General features: G+C 45.3%; 1 long non-coding RNA gene across 1 annotated transcript in view; it reads right to left on the minus strand.

Moving 5' to 3' along the window:
* Nucleotides 1-12,316: 12,316 nt before the first annotated feature.
* The window catches only part of LOC123017701, an 18,583-nt gene continuing 12,090 nt past the window's right edge, over nt 12,317-18,809 (minus strand). Inside the window, exons 3-4 of the long non-coding RNA XR_006413648.1 lie at nt 15,716-15,799; nt 12,317-12,532 (exon numbers count right to left, since the gene is read on the minus strand). This is a non-coding gene — a long non-coding RNA (uncharacterized LOC123017701). The remainder of the gene's footprint in view (nt 12,533-15,715; nt 15,800-18,809) is intronic.

The following is an 18,809-nucleotide window of genomic DNA, read 5'->3' on the forward strand; positions in this document are numbered from 1 at the left end:
TATAGTAAGAACATTAATGACTTGACGCTCAATTTACACAAGTCCTGCAAATAGCCCTAGAGAGAAGTACTTCACAGTTCCAAACTGTGCAAATTTGGAGGCAATTTTGTGGAAGTTCCCCACCACACACACACACACACACACACACACACACACACACACACACACACACATTCAGCCAGCTTTTGGCCATAAAATAAGAAAGATGTTAAAAAACTGTTAAGCACAAAAGGGGGAAGTTTTCCAGTGTCACATATCTCTACCAAAAGCTTGGTGCAAAAGGCATATATTAAGAATTGGAAGAATTCAAAGACATGGAAGTGAATGGAGCACACAGTCCTTCCAATAACACTCTATTCCTGGTAACCCCAACATTTTAGCAGAGCTTAAACTGGTAATTTGGGGACTTCGGTGCTGTTATTGCTAAACATCTGGGGGTCCGGAATCTTTGCCGATCTCCTTCAGATTATCAGAGACCTACCAGAAGATCCCGCTCTACCTTCTACCCATCCCTGGTTTACAGTATTTTAATGTAATCCTCTGTGTCAAGGGCTAGAAGTTCTCTTGTAATTGAGTTGAATTTTGCATTCAGTCTGGATGCAATCTGGTGAATGTTATAGGAGATTGGACTCCTTAGTTACTAGCTCAAATTATGCCTACATACATGATTATAGTGTGTAAAAGCTGGCTTGCCCAGTAAAAATCTGGGGTGTGTATCTGGGAAGCACTGTAGAGCTTTTAAGGATCTGACTAGGGAAAGATGGTGTCACAAAGCAGCAATGCCCCATTCAGTGAGTGGAAAATAGCAAAATAGTGTGCCCACAGATTTTTTGCTCTTCCTTCCCTATGGACTTTTTGGCTGCCATGATAACACTCTTTATTTCTCTAGCTGTTTTTGCCAAACCAGCCTCAGTGCCCCCCTTCTCAAGTCTCAGGTACCTACCTTAGATAAAACAACCAGGGGTGGAAGCAGGAGAAGCCCTCCAGATAGGGACACACCCTAGCTGGACTATTTAATTCAGGTCCTTTATCCAAGCAATATATTACTGTCATTGGTCCAGCTCTCTCAACCATTCATCCAGTTGCAGCAGTCTTCAGTTCTGGGTCTTCAATGAATACTTATTAAGTATTGTAATGTTCCCCATTGCGATATGTGAAGCTACAACTGATGAGACTGTGTTCTCCTTTATGGTTTAAAAGAACAGGATCCCTGTTCTTGGCTGCATGAACAGTTGTGAGACTTTTTTCTTTAACCAGCCTTTTTTCATTCACTTAACTGGTTCTCCCTCCCAACACACACACACACACACACACACACACACACACACACACACACACACAGCACGGGAGAGTGAGAGTGCTAGGCAATGGGCAGTTCTCAACTGGAATGCATTTATACGATTTAACAGATATAAATGAGCATTGACTGGAATTTGCCTACTGGAAAAAGAGCAACCCAACCCTATTTTAAGGAGGAGAAAGTTATTTGCTTTCAAATCTTTTTCACAAATGCAAGAATAGTAAATAGTGATGTTTTACGTCCACTGTTCTTTTCTTGTCACTATTACTAAGCTGGCAACAATACAAGGAACCAGTGGCATGACTGCAATGTTAGAGGCTGTTCACTCTGAGCCAGCAGCATAGCATTGCTTTTCTTTTTTTAAAGGCCTGCTGCTGCATGATGGCAACAATTCAACAGGGCAGCTCCCTCCAGGATCAAGGTACATGGCTCCAAAAGCTTCACCTGTTGAATTGCCATAAACAAACTGTTACCTCATAAACAGATTGCAATTTAATCCAGATGAAGAGGCATGCTTGGCAATACTTCTCAGAGATAACCAAGAGGAAGCTTAATTGCTCTTCTGACAGGAGTGAATTTGAAAAATGTGGGCTTGCTACCAAGAAATCTCTATGAACTGCATTGTGCCCATGTGGCCCAAGCCCTGTACTATGACTCAAGATATGTGTTGATAGGACAGCTTTGACCATGGGCTTGCTGTCATATCAAGGACAGTTAGTCACTATCTGTTCAAAAGTCAAGACTATCTTCTGGTCTTGATGGAATGCTAAGAAAACTGTACACTCATTAATGACCTGAAGCCAACTGCCAGGGGATTGGCTCGTTAGCTCAAATCGATATGGGAAATTCACCTCTGGCACTTTTTGCCCCCTCAGGTTGCCAGATCACACATTGAAGCAGAAGCCACAATGAGCAGATTTCCAGTGTTTGGACTTAACAACCCTTTAATTCATTCCATCCCTTGTCTATCAATTTCCTCCTTTCCCTCACAGAAGTTGGGCTGCAAATTGATTTAGGTACCCAGAGCAACTGAACATTCCAAGCCATCAGAACAGCTTGGCCAGCCCGTGATTGCCACAAGTGCTATCACCAATACTTGGGAAGTGCTAACAGAAGTCAAGTTAAGGCATGTCTTCATTGAAGTTTTTGGCATCCGTATGCTTCTTTCTTTGCCTGCTTGCATCTGTTTTTTTAAAGTCTTAATTTATTTTAAGAATCCAGGACAAGATCAATGCATGTTTAGCTTCATCCATGTGATTTCTGAAAGTTTATTGCAATAGTCAGAAAAAGCACTTAATAGTATTTCTCTTCTAGGACTTGGCCATTTCAGGTAGGAGTCCCAGTAGAAATGCTCTGCAAGTGCAAAGGGTTCTAGCCTGCTGTGTTTTTGGTGTACTAGCTTGCTATTTGATTCATGGATAATTCAATGATAACAATTTCCTCCCTCCACTAAAATGGGTTTAAATTTGACAGAAGAGAATATGAACCTGAACACCCAGGCATTGCCTACCTCTGGGTTAAAACTGCAAGAGCAGTGGTAGAAAAAACTGGGAATGTTGAATATACCCAGCCCTGTCCTTATTTTTAAAGCTCTGCTCACATAAAGATGTCAGCTAATTCAGGTATGTCTCTATGCTTTATTTGTGGTTCACAGGACACTAATTTAATTGTATGTTAATGTAGATACAGATTTTCTTAGTCTAGACAGCCATTAAAATCTCATCTGATAGTAGCAGGAAGATTCCTGTAAATTTCAAATCTTATTAGTTGTCCCCTAAATCTTTGTAAATCCATTAGCCTTTTGAAAAAGAACAAAAAATCAACTTGCCTTTAGTGGGTACCATGCTAATGTTGCTCTCCTTTCTAAACAGAGAGGGATGGTTCACCAGAGTGAGTCCCAGTAGATACCTAAGCTGTGTTTATCTTTTTACATTTACTTTCTGCACACAGAGTGGAAAGGTATTTATATTAATTCCAACAAAAGCTACTTCTCTTTTGCCTCTGACTCTTTGTGGTTTGAACGGCTGCCTGACAGGCAAAAAGTCAATCGGTGAAGCTTTCCATGCATGGGCATGCAGTGAGGGGGCTGCTGCACCAGTGTGATCTAGGCCTGCTATATAGTGATAAGAGACCAACCTCACCAACCCTAAGTATTTTTTGAAAACTGCACTAACATTAGTGGCTGTCAGTGGCCAGCCACAAACTATGTTGCGGCACTGCTTTTGCATACATTAGGGCTCTTTTGAGCTAAAAAGGCCCAGATGCCTACTGAGTCATTTCCATGAAAGAGCAGCTGGGCTTCATAACTAATAACAGGAACCCTATGCATGCATGTGAGATGTGGGGAAGGAATGTCTTGAGAGTAGAGGGAGGCAGGCGTTGCTTTCTCCCTGCAATGTTGCTCATTGTGATCAGCAGATGCATTGAGATCTAGAGCAGCACATCGGTGCAGTCCATGCCTCCTCACTCTGTGACTAAGGCTGCACATTCTAATATCTGAACCAGAAGCCCAGCTGAAAATGAGCGAGATAAACACTCTCTCCCAAAACGGTCTTGAGATGGTTGGTTACCTTGCCCAAGAAAATGATGCTGGCAAACAGTTCATCGTAGTTAACATCTCTGCTTAAGTTAGGCTTGGTTAGGAGTAGCCTAATTACTAATTTCTTTAATAGGCCTGTACCAACCCCTCTCTCAAGGAGGAATCAATTAGCCCTCAGTGGTGGGATCACTGTAACAGTTCCCCATCTCACAGAGGAGAAAGGCTACTGCAAGTCTAAAAGTCAATAGGAAGTGGTTCATTTATGACAAATAGTAGGCATTAATTCCCCCACCCCACCTCCCTTTCAGATCACTGCCATTTTGTTAAGCCAAGAAAACTGAGTCAGTGCGCCAATCACATGTTGGGACAGCACCATAGTGGGCTGTCAGGGTAGCCATGAAGTCCTAAACCACCTTGAATCCAGCAGTTGAGACCCACACAACCAATCCTGTGGGGGATCCCCATCTCCAAATCTCAATTCACCTCCCCCTCAATTCAGGCAAAGATATTGTCAAAAATACAAGATAAAAACAACACCAAATTAGACCAAGAGTCCATCCAGTCCAGCATTCTGCTCACACAGTTGCCAACCAACACTCACTGAAACCCACAAACGGGACGTGAGTGCAACAGGATGGCTTGGAGTGGGATGGGCGGTGTACCAGCAGAATCTCTACTTACTACCCCAACACAATTCAAACTGGCACTTGCCTCAGGAAACATTGATAGGAAAACATCTAGGCTCGGAAGCAGTGGTGCCAGATGCTTCAGGGTCACTGAGGAGCAGGTGAGGTTGCGCCTTTTGTGTCCTCCCAATCCCAGCGACCAAGGCAGATATGGAGGCCACACTATATGGACAGCCTGTGAGTTCTGCCCTCCTGCCCCATCTCTACCCAGCAACCACCTGGAACATCAGCTGGATAGCGATTGCACCTTGTGAATGCCACATCATTATTCCAAACTGATCCCAAAGCACCCAGCTCTGCTATAAAAGATGGAGTTATGTGGAGTCTGAATCAGGAACAGAAGTTTCAGCAGAGAATACACTGTTTAGGTCCATGCAGTGAAAATTTTTACCTGCCTTGAACTATGTGGTTTTAAAATAGCATCACTACTGGTTGCGGGAAAAGCTATGCTCAGGGCCATTTTCTTTCTTTCTTGATTTTAGAAAGGAGTGAAGGGGAGAGACAGACATATTATTCCACAAGATCAGCAAGATGCCCAGAACTTTGAGCTCAATGACTGTTCAAAACAAAAATGACTGTTCAAAACAATGACTGTTCAAATCAGACCCGATTCTAACACTTGGCAATCAAGAATGTACCTTTGAGAGGGCTGATAAGCTACTGTTTCTGTTTGAAATATTCTTCTCAGAGAGCTTATTCTACCTGTTTCAAGATTTGTCGTCCCAAGCCTCCAGCTGTGCTATTACAATTCCCTCTCTCTCTCTCTCTCTCTCTCTCTCTCTCTCTCTCTCTCTCTCTCTCTCTCTCTCTCTCTCTCTCTCTCTCACACACACACACACACACACACACACACACACACACACACACACACAGAGCGAAAGCGTGCTTTATCACAACACCTACTGTTCTTGTGAATTTACCTGGGCATAAGACCCATTGAACTTAATAGGACTTGCCCCTAAGTTGACATGTATAGGGTTGCAATGTTAATAACTCAGCAAAATCATTCAGTTTAGCAAAAGTTTTAAAATATCCTGGCTATGTTCCCGAAGTATATGTACACAGGAGATACCACTGAATGGTAAGACAAAAATCAAGAGAATATTATCAACCAGATCTTTGTGTGTGTATAAGCATCAGTGTAGGTGATGAATCACCGTGGAATATAAAACTATTTTGCATTTTAATGCATACAGCCCTCTTCACAAAGTGGCCATTTGTGCATGCACATAAGTGTGTGAGCTATGAACAGAAAACTGTTAAGTTCCACCAGACCAGACGTCTGCATTCTAGAAGGCTTGTTGCAGCTAATAAATTGGGCTAAAACCTTTTTTTTTAATTTTATGAATTCTGCTGTAAAAGCAAATCTTCTCCTTTCTAGACTTAGCATAATTGCAAGACACTGCTCCTGGTGCCAAAAAATGTTAACTGTAAGTTGCAAATGTGGACGCACTTAAGTAGAACCAGATGTTTGTGTGGAACGAAAGACTCAAGGCAATTGGTTTACCTTCGGCTGAAGAGTTAAATTGCAGGGCAACGTTTAAGCAGTAAGGAGTAAATTACATACAAAACACATTACATCCTGCCTCTAAACACAGTACATACACACAGCATCATGGAAATTGCAGAGGCTTATAGATCTTCCATATAAATGCATATAGGATCACAGCCCTCACTGAAAGGTAGCACTGTGCTCAATGTCATGTTCATGAAACTATAAAGGAATCAATTTCATCACTCAGGGCCAAAGAATATTCATGAATGCCTGTTAATATGCAGCCAGATATTTTTTATCCTGTGAGGAGACTGGTGGTAACAAGATAAACTACAACAGGATAGCGCAACACAGAATAGGCACAGTCAGAGCAAGCAATTGCAGCACAATACAGTGCATTGTGGATATAGGTCTCTGTTATTTCAATGGGACTTCAATGGGACTGCAGCCTAGATTCCAACAGTAGGCATGATCCAGCAAAAGGTAAGTGCATTTACATCTTTTTGATTTCAGCTGGAGATCTGAGCACCTTCTGCTGTCAAAATGACTGAACCAGAAATAAACTTAGCAGTGCTGCCCTGTGTCCTTTCTTAGAAAATGGGCCAGAACAAGCATATCCACTTGGAGTTGAAGATAGCGTACGAATATATGACTGACTGACTGAATGAATGAATGAATGAATGATCCTTGCCACTGTATAATATTGCCACACATTATGTCTCATGGGCAGTGGTCCCTCGCCCAGCCACTGCATGATCATTAGGACAAGGTTGTACTGGCATCCTCATCCCTCTGAGTATCCCAACAGTTTCCACAAAGAAAGCCAGCAGCCGGTACTGGACGACCACCAAGAAGTCCCTGATCAGGTCTGGGTTGTAGGTGGCAGGTGTCTGCAGCTGACGCAAGTGCAGGGGTGATGACGGTTGGTGGAGGCTTGGTGAGATGTAGCAAGGCCAGAGGTTAAGGCAAAAATCAGGGACAAGTGAACCTGGCACGCCCTGGCAAGCCCAAAGGTAAAGCAGAGTCAGGAGCGGGCAAAGGTGAGGAACTGGCATGGGATGGCAGCTCCAGAAACAAAGGAAGAGGCAGGAGCAGTTAGGGGGCAGATACCCAGCAAGAGCATGGCCAGAGGCAAAGACGGGTAAGTAACTGGCAAGGCAAGGACAGACCAGAGACAAGCGCAGAGTCGGGAGCAGGCAAGAGTCAAGACGCAGCTCAAACCCCCAGAGCAGCTACCATGAAAGCCCTTGTTACTGTGGCCAAGCTGAGCAATGCAAGTAAGATTTTTATGGCACCTTCCAGAACTTCCAGCTGCACCGCATGATTGCACAGGCTCTACTGCTTGGAAGGACCTACAAGTCCAATCCTGGTCCTGCAGTTTCCTGCAGGGTGAATCAGCTGCTCTTCACCATCATGTCAGCAGCGGTGCAGTGGCAAGGCTTTAGATCCTTGCATCCTCCAAGACGCCTAGAGTGGAGGCACCTGGCAGGCCTGCTGGAACTTCCTGGGCAGGCCATTAATTCCAAGAGCCAGAGCGTGGTGGGCTGCCACCAACATGATCACCACCAAAGGGGCAATGCCAGAGAGGGGTCTCCCTTTGGGGGCTGTTGCTTCAGCAGAGAACAAAGAGCCCAATGTAACTGGAAGAAGCCAGTTTCTTGTGTGAATGGTGTCTCTCCAAAATCTAATATCAAGAGCTGGGTATTATGGAATTCAGTTGAATTACTGTGCTGTTCAACTAGCTTAATTTCAGAGCATTGTGTTTTTTCCCTAGTGGAAGCTCAGTAAGATGTCTCTGGCTGCGGGATAGGATAAGAGAAGGTAGTGAAAACATCACCATTATCGTCATTATAGGCAGAGATGACCATAGCAGTACAAGACTGAAACAGAAGCAAGAGGAAGGTGAGTTAGACATTTAGATGCTACCTTCCTTCCAAGTCTGCCCTCTAGCCTTGATAACACAAGCGGCTATCCTGAAAGTCCCTTGACTTAGAAGGTGCTGCTGCTTATGATGCCAGGGTGGAGTGTCCATCATCACTGACAGTCAAAGATGAACAGGCTGATCTTCTGTGTGTAACTGAGGCCTGGCTAGATGAGGAAATGTATCTGATAACCTGTCTTAGAGCTCTCAAATGGAATTTCATGTGCAGCACCAATAAAGCCTTGAATGGGGAGTAGCTTTGGCAAAGATTCTCTCCTATGGTGAACTACCCAGTCCATGGTCTACCAGTTTTTGGTGTTGCTGTATCATACAACCCACGACGAAGTCTCCCTTCCTTGGCTTTCTGAGATGGGCTTGTCTGGTGCTGAGAACACAAAGGCTCTTGGTCTTGGGAGAGCCCACCAAGGCCACTTCATTTGGTCCACCTCAGGAACTCCAGGCTGCCTTGACAATAGGCCCCTTTCAAGTTATACCAGGCTCAACATACATGCTGGGTCTCACTTTGTGTCTGATCTTGTGTTTTTGACTAGAGGATGATGATCTGTGGTGAGAACCAGCAATGGCTCTTGGTGATGGGCAGAGCGTTACTTATTAGATTTGATTTTTGGCCTTGTTGTAACCTTTGTGCAGGTGGAAGGCCTAGTTCAATGGTTCAGACGGTTTTCTGAAGTTTAGAAGGGGATTATTAGTTTAGAAGGGGATGAATCTGACCGAACACACTTGAGAGCCCACTATCGGGCCTATGCTGTGGCGGTGAAGGCGGCGAAAAAGAAGTTTTTTTCCGCTTCCATTGCCTCCTCACAATGCCGTCCGGCGGAGCTTTTTCGAGTGGTAGAAGGCCTGGTTCGCCCGGGTCCTAAGGAAGATCCGATGCCACCCTCAAAGGCCCACTGTGACGACTTTGCCAGGCATTTCAGGGAGAAAATCGCTCAGATTCATCATGAGCTGGACTCCACTAATGAATCAGAGGTCTCTGGGGAGACGCCAATGCTTCCGTCTGGTCCAAAATTGTTGGAGGAATTTCAATTATTGCAGCCCGATGATGTGGACAAGGTATTTGGACGAGTACGCCCCACCACTTGCCTGTTGGATCCTTGCCCGTCTTGGTTAATAAATAACTCCAAGCACGGGATTGGGACCTGGATCTTGGAAGTGGTTAACGCTTCTCTGAGGGAGGGTCGAGTGCCTGCCCCTTTAAAGGAGGCGGTAATACGACCGGTCCTGAAGAAAGCGTCACTGGATCCAGAGATGGCCACTAACTATAGACCTGTGGCCAACATCCCGTTTCTGGGCAAGGTGTTGGAGCGAGTGGTGGCGGGACAACTCCAAGCACTCTTGGATGAAACTGATTATCTGGATCCTTTTCAGTCCGGCTTCAGACCCGGGTACAGTACTGAATCTGCCTTGGTCGCCCTGTACGATGACCTGTGCAGGGAGAAGGACAGGGGGAGTGCATCCCTGTTGGTTCTTCTGGACCTCTTGGCGGCTTTCGATACCATCGACCATGGTATCCTTCTGGATAGGCTAGCGGGATTGGGGGTCGGAGGCACTGCTTTGCAATGGTTCCGCTCCTATCTCAACGGTCAATTCCAGAAGGTAGTGCTGGGAGACCATGTCTCTGCGTCATGGCAGCTATGCCATGGAGTACCACAGGGCTCCATTCTATCCTCTCTGCTATTTAACATCTATATGAAACCGCTGAGAGAGGTCATCAGGAGGTGTGGGCTGCGGAATCATCAATACGCTGATGATACCCAGCTCTACCTCTCGTTTTCCACTAATCCAGGTGAGGCAGTGGCTGTGCTGAACCGGTGCTTGGCCGAGGTAATGGAATGGATGAGGGCCAATAAACTGAAACTCAACTCAGACAAGACGGAGGTCCTGTTGGTTGGCGGATCGGGCTTCGGAGAGGGTGGATTTGACCTGGTCCTGAATGGTGCAACACTCCCTCTTAGGGATAAGGTCTGCAGCTTAGGAGTACTCCTCGACCCGGAGCTTTCTTTGGAAGCTCAGGTGACAGCGGTGGCGAGGAGTGCCTTCCTTCAGCTTTGGCTGATTAATCAGCTGCGCCCCTACCTGGAGTTCGACTGCCTGGTGACGGTGACACACGCGCTGGTGACTTCCCGCCTAGACTTCTGTAACGCGCTTTACGTGGGGCTTCCCCTGAAGACGGTCCGAACACTTCAATTGGTGCAAAATAGAGCTGCCAGGTTGCTGACGGGGACGGGGCGTTATGCTCACATGACTCCAGTCCTCCGTCAACTTCACTGGCTGCCCATTGAAGCCCGGGCCCAATTCAAGGTGTTGATTATGACCTATAAAGCCCTAAACGGCTTGGGTCCTGGCTACCTGAACGAGTGCTTACGTCCGTATATGCCTGACCGCCCTTTGAGATCTGCGGGAGAGTCCCTTCTCCGGGAACCCTCCATGAAAGAAATTAAGAGAGTAAGTACTCGGAGGAGGGCTTTCTCTGCGGTGGCGCCCAACCTATGGAATTCACTCCCCAAAGAGGTCCGCCTGGCACCGTCGTTACTGGTTTTTCGGCGCCAGGTAAAGACCTTTTTATTTAAACATCATTTTAATTGTTAAAATATATGATCTGGCCAGGGCAACTTCTTCCTTCTCTTTTCTCCTCCTATATTATTTATTTACTTATTTTATACTGATAATTTTAATTTTATATTATTATGTTTGTAACTCAATGTATTTTTTGTATTTTTGTATTTAACGGTAATTTATTATGTTCTATTGTATTTCAATGTATTTTATTGTGTTGTAAGCCGCCCCGAGGCTTCGGCAAGGGGCGGCTTAGAAATGTAATAATAATAATAATAATAATAATAATAATAATAATAATAATAATAATTCTATATCCTTAGCCAACAGTCCTGTTGAGGCTCAAGTTTCTGCATGGAACAGGGAGATTACTTAGGCCTTAGAGATAATTGCTCCCTAGTATGTTCAACTGAATCAGAGAATCTGATTCTTATCTGCTACTTGGTATTTTAAGGGATTGAAGGTGATAAAATGGTTAACTACTAGCGTAGAAACGCAAGGAAACTCTCTGTGATCATGAATGCACCCAGCTAAGAGCCAATCTTCAGGCCTATCCTGTGGTGGTGATGGCAAAAAAATCCCACTTTACTTACTCTACCATCAGTCCATGGTCTTTCTCAATGATCAGTAGCAAAAGCTAGTACTGAGTAATTTCTGTTCTATCCCATGGCCTCTGGCTTGTGGCGGGTCACAGGGCTCAATTTCATCTCCACTATTCTTCAACATCTCTATGGAGCATCTGGAAAAAGACATCTGGGTTTGGGTTTTGTTGTCACCAATGCATACAAGACATACAGCTCTACTCTAAGTTTGAAGGAGGAGGTGCAACTCTTGATCCAGATAGAGCACCAGCCTAAATGAGGGAAAACAAGCTGAAATTAAGTCTAGAAAAGATGGAGCTTTTGTGAAGTGAGAAGTCAGCATAACTTGAAGGACCAAGCTGGCAGCTTGGGAGTGGTCCTAGATTTATTGACTAGTGAGCCACAGATATTTTCTGCAGCTTGGAGAGGTTTTCACAAGGTCTTCATTATCCTCTGATTGTGATCCTAACTGGAATGGATGGACCTGACCTCGGTTATCCATATACTACTGATTACTTCCATACTGAACTGTTGCAATGCTCTTCATACGGAACTGCACCTGAAGAGAGCTCAGGCACTTCAATTGGTACAAAATATAGTTACCCAGATGCTGGTAGAGCGCCCGAGAGTCAGAAACTCGTTTTGTACCAATTTCCCTGGCTGTAAGTTCACTTCCAATTCAAAGTATCTGCACTTTTAAAGCCCTAAATGGTTTGGGACCAGGTGGTTTGAAGAGAAAGGAAGAGAGGACAGGAAAAAAAGGAGGAAAATAATAAGGTGTTGGATGCTCAGGAGGCAGCCCACCCTCACTATGTCCTCAGGCCTTTAGTTTAATAATAATGGGGAAAAATAGCAAAGGGCTCCCAGCGTCGCCCAGAGACAACAATTTCCTCTTCCCCACAATGTAAACTCAAGAGAAGCAATCCACATTCTTGCTTCAGCTATTGAGGTTTCCTTTCCTTCAGTTTCTTGCAAGAGCCCAACAGCCATGGTGTGAATTTTAAGAACAACCAAGCATATGGATTGGCTGAGGGCATTCCCTGTTCATAATTCCCTGCGTCTTGACTGTTTCTGGGAGAACCAATCAGAATCACTCTAGAAGAGAATCCAAAGAGACCTGCCTTCCTTACCTCCAACCTTTCCAGATAAATTCACTAGTGACAGAAAATGCCTCACTTACCCCTGAAGAAAACAGCCATGCTCGGAAGCACTAGCCCAGCTCAGTCACTGCAAGCAGCAATACCACAAACTGAGAGAAGGCCTGCTGTCCCCAGAGAAAGGGAGAGAAGGGTGGCAGGTACAGCCACTAAAGAGAAATTGCCTTTGGTATCCTCTGTGTTTACAGCTCTAACTGCCGCAGTCAGGGTCTGAGTATGCTCTTGTTTGCATATTGCTTTCTGGTACATTGTGCATTGCTTTGTGAGGATGCGACCCTGAAAAGTGACAGAAATACCGTTAATTAATAATAGATGCATGTAGTAGGTATTCATAATACAAGGCTACTGAAGGACAAGCTGAGGTGAGAGGGGCACAAATGTACTCCCTCTTCAAAGAATCTGAGCAAAGCCTGCCTCCACAGAAGGCATGGTGCAGCGGGAGGCTCACAGCCCTAAAACAATCCTTTTAACTAACTGAAGTAGAATCAGGACAAATAGCAGAGTAATCAGCCTTGTATCTACGTGACACTTTTGTGTTTGTTGTTCGGTATAGTTGAGACCACCCCACCTGAACAGGTTTTTTTTTTTAAGAAAAACTGAAGCAAAATGTTTACAAATGAGTAGAGGTCTTACAGGGAAAAGAGTACCATTCATCACTGGTGGTATCCCAAATGGTGTTCTATGCTAACCTTCCCCAAACTGGGTCCTTCCTGATGTGGTGGCTTGCATTTACCATCACCCCTCCTGCTGAGGGTGGTGAGAGCAATAGTCTAGCGCATCTGGAGGCTGCTGTGTTCTCCCTTTTCCAGCGTTTGTGTCCTGGTTTCTGCAACAGCAGGATCACCATGGAAGAAGACGTGTGTACCGTGCAGAACACATGAGAACCAATAGTGATTTTATTGTGCAAATGTGATTGTGAAGAAACTAGCTTGAGTTAGCAGCTGGGAAGTTGATGGGATGTGACCTTAAGCATAGGGCCCTGTGTAAAGGTAAAAAGGTGGATGTTTGCAGGGCACATCTAAACAATTCCAGAGTTTCACTAACTTTACAAAAGCACTTGCATTTGCTCTCCTGCAGTTTGTGACAGAATGAACTTGAGCGTGTGGAGGTGAACCTGTGGCACATTGAAAGGAGAAAAATAACTGGTGACTGTGATGGATTCGGAGTCTGGACTATTGAAACCTGGGGTCAGATCCCAACTTGGAGAGGAAGTTCCCTGCGTGACGCTGAGCCAGCCGCTTATCAGCTTCAGTGAGTCTCAGGGACTGAGCAGATATAATGGGATGGCTTCCACAGCTGCTGACCTCCGCTTCCTTGGAGGGAGGGATACAAAAGTGATCAACAAACAACTGCGTAAAAATGGCTCATGGTTAGAGATTTTTTTAAATCAGTATCACAATAGAGCTGATTCTCAAACATATGCATGGCGCATTGCCATCTGTGAGTACAATCTAACCCAAGTGAGGCAGGTTTACCTTTCAGTTATATCTCTCACTAAACTTAATAAGATGTTAAAAAGTGTTTTGCTTGGGCCAGATAGTGTTCATCGCAGGCTGCAATTTATCCTCTCCCATCACTGCTGCCTGTTTTATCTCTTGGCAAGCCGTCTGTTTGTTTTCTTTCAAAACAATGTTAACCTTTTAAACCTCCCTTCACATTATTTTTCTTTTCCTGTTTCATCACCTATTTTGAGGATCATCTATAAATTGCCTTTCCATATGAAGTCTTCAGAGCAAAATATATAGTAATTGAAGTGTGTGTGTGAATTGTTGATTTACATGACATTAGAATATTTCTAGCAATTTTTCTATTTATTTGCTTCCGCATCCTGTCATTGGACAGGAGGTTTTCATTAAGCTGTCTACAGTGACATGGGCATCTCTTCTCCTCGGTGTAAGCGACAGTTAACTTAGAACCCAGCACTATGGGTCAGTAACCAGGCCTCCCTCTTCTGCAGTATCACAACAAAAGAGAGCCCAGTTGAAATCTGGAACGTGCGAAGCTGGGATAAGATTATATGCAGTAAATGCAAAGGGGCAGAGGGGAAAGATTAATGTGCTCATTCGGGAGTATGAAAGGAAACAGTAAAGGCTACAATTGCAATTGAATTAAGGAAATGTTGTGATTGCAGTTGGCTTTCATAGACTTCCTTTTGGTGTGGTAACTTCCCATTTTTTACATGATTCAGAGAAACACAGCTTCATGTTAAGAATGGCATGAAACATAGTTACACTTTCTGCAAATTGTTCAAAGGAAATACACACTGAGCACAGAAGTGCATGGTCATGAGTATATGCCTGCTTTTTCTGCATGTATTTCTAAACCAGGGTGGTCCGCTTGTGACCCTCCAGTTGGTTTGGCCTACAGCTCCCAGTCTCCTTCACGATTACTTATGCTGGCTAGGACTGATGGGTGTTCTAGGCCAGAGCATCAGGACAGCCACCAGTTGCCCCACTCCCTTTTCAAAGCGGTCAACATGACATGTGAGGTTTGGCCAGGCCAGGAGCAGGCCAGGGTTCAACCTCTGCTATGCAGTGGATACATAAATCTGATGCATATGTACCTGGGAGTACACTCTCCAAAATTCAATAGGATTTTCTTACATGCATAGGAGTGTGATGGCAGTTGCCAAATTGTGAGCAGGGCTTTGCTAAAGCCAGTATGTGAAGGCTCTCCCTAAGGTCACATAAGAGAAATGAAGCAGTTGCAGGCAATTAAAGTGCATGTGGCACTGTACTGACTGTGTAGTGACATGAAATGACTGCAGCAGAGATCTTTGTTCGATCTGTGGGAGGAGGTGTGTGTCTTCGTAATTTCTGCCAAAATACCTACGAAATGTCAATAAGTGACCTCCCCACTCAGGGACATCCTGTGAAAGCACTAAGGTTCCACCCTCCCACACTACAGTGGAAAGCCCAGAAGGACTCAGCTGCAAGTCAGTGGTGGCAGAAGCCTCTGCAGCCTGCAGTTGCTGCAAGACCTTTCAGCCCAGGACTGCAGCACCGAGCAGCCACGGCTGCTGGCAGACCGTGAGCTGGTGCAGGCAGTCCCTGTGCCTCTGTTCTCCTGCCTCCCATCACTGCCGCTCTGAGCTCTTTAGGCTCCTCCACAGTGGTGGAGGGAGGGGAAATCACAGTGCACCCATGAGAGAACCAATGGGAGAGAAGGTGAGTGAGGACCAGCAGCATGACTGTCTGCACATCATGGACCCTCAGGTAGATAAGCAGCAGGAGGAAAACAATGCAAGCCGCTTTGAGTGCTTTGTAAGAAGAGGTGGGGTATAAATCTAATAAATCAATAAGTAAATCAACAAGCAATGCTGCATGGCTTGTACCTCAGTGTGAGTTGTCAGCCACTCTGACTGCAAACTCAAGTGGTGAGCGCCAACAGGACTGTAGTCACGTTACACAAAGGAGGTCCACTTTGAAAACTAACCATGCCATCGAAGCTCATCATTACCTGGATTGCGTGAGGAGTGTGTCCAACTCAGAATGCTCACATGGAGTATCAACAGCATCATTTTCCTTCTCACAGACTTTCCAACTAGAAATGTCAAATGAGATTCTGCATGTGAGCAGTCCATCAAAAGAAAGTACCTTTTCACACAACATGCAGTTAAACTGTAGAATTTGCTATCACAAGATGCAGTGATGACTACCAATTTGGAGGACTTTGAAAGAGGGTTAGACAAATTCATGGAGGAGAAGGCGATCCATGGCTAGTAGTCCAGGTGGCCACATGCTACTTCTAGTATCAGAGGTAGTCTGCCTCCATGGGGGACCTGGGAGGGTGCTGTTGCACTCCGGTCCTGCCGTGGAGCTGATGAGCCAATGCGTGAACAGAATGCTGGGCCAGATGGACCGCGGGCTGGTCGGCCATGGCTCTTTTTCTGTCCTTATGGATGAGGCTGCACAGTAACCAGGGGGTGGAAGGAGTAAGCAAGCCTGTTGTTGAAAGCACACCAGCTTGTTCTAGACAACACTGGCTTGTATATACTCAAGGGCGATGGATGTTGTCACTGCGACATAACTGCGCATGTCTAGTTAGACTTAAGTCCCTTTGTTTTCTGCTGGGTTTCCTCCTGAGAATGTATGCATAGGATTGCAACCTTAACCTTTACTTTGCAGTGAAGATCTGGCATGCTTACATGGCTGCCATCTCTATTTCATCTTCAGACTGCCAGCAATCATGCATGACCACATACTTGTTGGAATGGTGGGCAGACTTAGAATTCTGCAGGGTGTTGTAGGCACTCTCACAAAATGGTGGCTGCCTATGGGAAGATTCCCTCATTCATGAAATGGGGTACTGGTGGGCAAAGCCAGTCACAAAACACTTATTTCCCAGAAAAGAAATGAGTGAAATTAAAATAAGTAAATGAATTGCCCAAGAACTTAAGTACAAGGTGGAGGTGAGGGCTGAGCAAACACCACACACTAGAAGTAAAGAGTCTGGTGCTGGAGGGCAGCTTTTGGCTTTGCTTCATAACAGCCTTCCAGGGTGCTGGTGGTAGTGGTTGTTTACAAAAACATTATTATTAATAATAATAATTTTAAAATCTTAAGAAATAAAATGAAAGTCAGGAGGGACAGGGTGACTGGTGGGCACTGAGCAAGAGGTATCTGCTGGAACGCTGGGACCCATGGCACCATCCTGAGGATTTTGGCCCTAGACAGAGCTGTCGTTGCTTCATGTCCCCCTGCTGATGGAGGGAGAGAGGCCTTGCCCACCAGAGCCAAGCAAAACTGAAAAGAGAAGGCAGACTGATTCTTAAAACTTGAAACACGTTTCATTGGTGGGAATCCCTTGACCAGAGAGAAGAAATATGCCAAGAGCAGCCTGCCTTTGACTCTGCATCCCCTCTTCCAGTCTGTAGGATAGGATTATGCCTGGGCAATTATGTGCACATCAATAAAACGAAGGAGATGCCACTGCACCTCAGACACCACTATTGTCCAACACAGTTCAATACTTGACTGTTCATCAGAAATGATCTTACACTTACCAGGAGTTTTGCTCGTAGAGTTAGAGCGGAATGCAGCCAGGCCCTTTGATGCTCCGGTGGTGTGAATCAGGAAGTTATAAAGCACAGTGCCAGAGCTTTGTTTCTGAATATTGCCAGAGGAAACACCACATGAGAATACTGAGCAGTGCTTGAGAATGTGGCTGAACCCCCTCCTTGGACAGAAATGAAACTATTTGTTGCATCCACTGTTATTCCTCCATGATAATGTGAGAAGGATTTAATGAGTCATTATTTCCCAATGGAAATAAATCATGATGAAAATAATTTACATCTTCATCTTCCGACATGTATAAAAGCAAGACTCTGGAAACAACATCTCCTGGGATCCCATGTTCCAGATCCCCTAGGCTGTTACAGGGCATTTGAGATCCATCCCAAAGTCCCAGCATCTGTGCGGACTGCAGCTAAGTATCCCTAATAATAAAAGAAGTACTGATGCTCTGTTGCTGTCAGCCTGATGTCGCTATACCACTGGCCCACCATCAAGTATGGATGCTTTACTTGGCTTTGCAGGGGGCTTCCATGTCCAGTTGCTAAGGTGCATGGACAGGAGGAGGGCTTGCACCTGTCCTGCTTGGGGGACCCTGTGGGCAGCTGGTTTTCCACCGTGTGTACGGAGTGCTGGACTAGATGGACCCTTGGTCCAATCTACCATGGCTTTTATATGTTCTTACATGTAACAGCCCTCCACATAGAGAAGAACATTTTCTGTGCACTCCGCTCTTTTATGTTGTTTTGCTCCAGGACGCTGGCCCTTTACTGTTGAGCTCTATCTTGGGCTCATGTGCTCTGCCCTTTCATGTTGAGTTCTGCCTCTTGACCACAACAAGGTCCGGTTCTTCCTTCTCAAGAGGATTGTGCCTTTCTCTGCCAGCCTCTACCCTGGAGTCCTACTGAAGTCCCAGAATTTTTTCTTTCATAGGTGGCCAGCATGAACTTTTGCTCATATATCTGAATGCATCGTTTTCCTGTATATCATGTATGTTGTTAGTCACAAAGTCATATCTGACCCATCGCGACCCCATGGACAACATTCCTCCAGGCCTTCCTGTCCTCCACCATCCCCCGGAGTCCACTTAAGCTCACGCCGACTGCTTCAGTGACTCCATCTAGCCACCTCATTCTCTGCTGTCCCCTTCTTCTTTTGCCATTTTTTGTTCCCAGCATTAGGCTCTTCTCCAGGGAGTCCTTCCTTCTTATTAGGTGGCCAAAGTATTTGAGTTTCATCTTCAGGATCAGGCCTTCTAAAGAGCAGTCAGGGTTGATTTCCTCTAGGACTGTCTGGTTTGATCACCTTGCGGTCCAAGGGACTCGCAGGAGTCTCCTCCAGCACCACAATTCAAATGCCTCAATCCTTTGGCGCTTAGCCTTCCTTATGGTCCAGCTTTCACAGCCATACATTGCAACTGGGAACACCATAGCCTTGACTATATGCACTTTTGTTGGCAGGGTGATGTCTCTGCTTTTTAGTATGTTGTCTAGATTTGCCATAGCTTTCCTCCCCAGGAGCAAGCGTCTTTTAATTTC

Source organism: Varanus komodoensis, unplaced genomic scaffold, assembly GCF_004798865.1.
Source record: "Varanus komodoensis strain SLA01 unplaced genomic scaffold, ASM479886v1 scaffold10, whole genome shotgun sequence".
Lineage (NCBI taxonomy): Eukaryota > Metazoa > Chordata > Lepidosauria > Squamata > Varanidae > Varanus > Varanus komodoensis.